Source organism: Sarcophilus harrisii, chromosome 1 (assembly GCF_902635505.1).
Source record: "Sarcophilus harrisii chromosome 1, mSarHar1.11, whole genome shotgun sequence".
NCBI classification, from domain to species: domain Eukaryota; kingdom Metazoa; phylum Chordata; class Mammalia; order Dasyuromorphia; family Dasyuridae; genus Sarcophilus; species Sarcophilus harrisii.
The window spans coordinates 435,674,174-435,676,497 of record NC_045426.1 but is presented as its reverse complement, the minus strand read 5'-3'; positions in this window follow the sequence as shown (position 1 = coordinate 435,676,497).

Here is a 2,324-nt window from a genome sequence, read left to right as displayed (position 1 = left end):
CTTATTCTGAGGTAATGTTTGTTACTCCTTCCTTTTTTGAATTCTAGCTGAAGCATACTTTTGTTCCAGTCATAATTTTAATTCCGCTTCAATTTGTATGTTTCAAGTATGTTTCTTGACAGTTAATTATTATATTTTGTTTCTTATTTCATCCCACGATTCCTTTCTGCTTTATGGATGAGTTTCTTCCATTTACATTCGTAGTTAAATAGTTACCTATAAAATTTCCTCCATACTATTCTTTTTATTTGTTATTATTTAAATACTATTATTTGTTATCTCTTTTCTCCCCATCCCCCTTTTATAAGGAAGAATATGTGATGGGAAAGGAGACCATGTCTGATGTTATCATTTTTTGTTTTCCTTGCCCTTTCCTTGTCCCTTTACCCAGAAAGCAAACATTTTCTACCCCTTCCTTTCTATTTGAATCATTCTTCATTATTTCTGCTCTGAGATTAGAATTTATTTTGCTTATGATTATGTATGCTTGGTGCTATAATAGCTTTTTATTGAGTGAGTTCTTTTAAAACTTAATTATTACAGTCTTGTTTTCTGGATTAAGATTGAGTTTGTGCTAAACTCAACATGCATCTAAAGTGACCTTCCTAGCATTATTTGGTATCATTCTCTATTTTTTTTGTGAATGATTGGTTCTTCACAGGGTTGATGTAAGCTGTTCCATAGGCTTTGCATAGGGTAACATAGATCTGATCATAATCTGATTTTACTTTCCTGGACTTTCTAGTCTTTAAACCCTGGTTTTGGTAAAGGGTCCTGGGTAGAATGCTACTAGTAAGATGTACCCTCAGCCTTCTTATCCCTCCAGCCACTTAGCTAGATGATTCTATAGATAGTGATAGAAATGCCTGCCAATCTATTTTAAACCCTGAGTTTATCTGTAATCCTGCTACAACTCAGAGTAAAAGAGCTTTAGACTTCTTTCTGATCTAACTCTTTGTATGAACACTTTGTCCTTAATCCTTCTTTGGAAGCAGTGAAACAGAATTATAGCCATTGTTTTAGTCTGGGGGCTAAGTCCATGATTTTGCTCTGGATCAGAGTGATTGCATTTTCAGACAGACTTTTGTTCCACTGTTATTACCCTAATTGCTTTCCTATGCATTGAATTTATGATTGTGGGATAGAAAAATGATATACTGCATGAATAAATCCTCCGATTTTCTGATCATTACTCAATTTTGCTCTCTTCTTAGACGTTAATTGAAGTATTTTGGGGGGGGACAATGATGTATTCCTCCTATGACAACATATTTCCTAATCTCTGCTATAGACATCCCATATGTTTATATATATGGAACCATTTGAATAATTCTAATCAGTAGACTCCACTTCTGCTGATGCATAAAGATAATAAGGATTTCTTCTTTAAGTATTGTACAGCTCTTTATACTTCTCTGTAGGTGATGGTCTGAGTAGAAGCCAGAACAAACATGTTTCTAACATTATATACATAGAATCATGGAATTTGAGAGTAGAAAGGGACCTTGATGACCATATAATACAACTTATACATAGAAAGGATGATCACCTATAATTGATAATTAATATTCCAGCATCTCCTTGAATACTTTTAAAGAGAGAGAAATTACCACATCCTGCCTAACCCACTTCTGGCTAGCTTGAAAAGTTAGGAAGTTTTTTCCTGATATCAGGGATTCTTTGAAATTTTGATTCTTTGTTCTGTCTTTTGTGATCAGAAAGAAAAAGTCTAACTCTTGGTATAACAGAACTTCAAATACTTTACTCCAACTATCATATTGCACTGAAGATTTATTTCTTCTGACTAATCATACAAAATTTATTTCATTGGGCTTTATTCCTCATGAACTCAAAATCCATTATCCTCCTGGCTATTTTCCTCTTGATATGATGCAGCTACCTGCTGTAGTGCCAAATATTTTAGTAATTATTCAATGAGTGGGTTTATAGAAATATTTAATTGAATTCTCCTTAGAATGAAAATAGGGATATTCATGTTCTCTTTACTTAATATGTGAGCATGGTTAGATTCTTACTTCAAAGGTCATAAACCTATATAAACAGATTTACAAAAGATAATACTAAGTTTAATGGCTAATTTGCATAACAATAAAATACAGTGAATGAATCAGAAACACACACACACACAGACACACACACAGATATACACAGACTTATTTGGGGGGCAAAAGAATTTTGCACCTAATCCTTTTCCTTTTAAATTCTACTGAGGGACTTAGATCTGGATATTTTTTTTTAATTTTAATTTTAATTTTTATTTATTTTTTTATTTAATAGCCTTTTATTTACAGGATATATATATG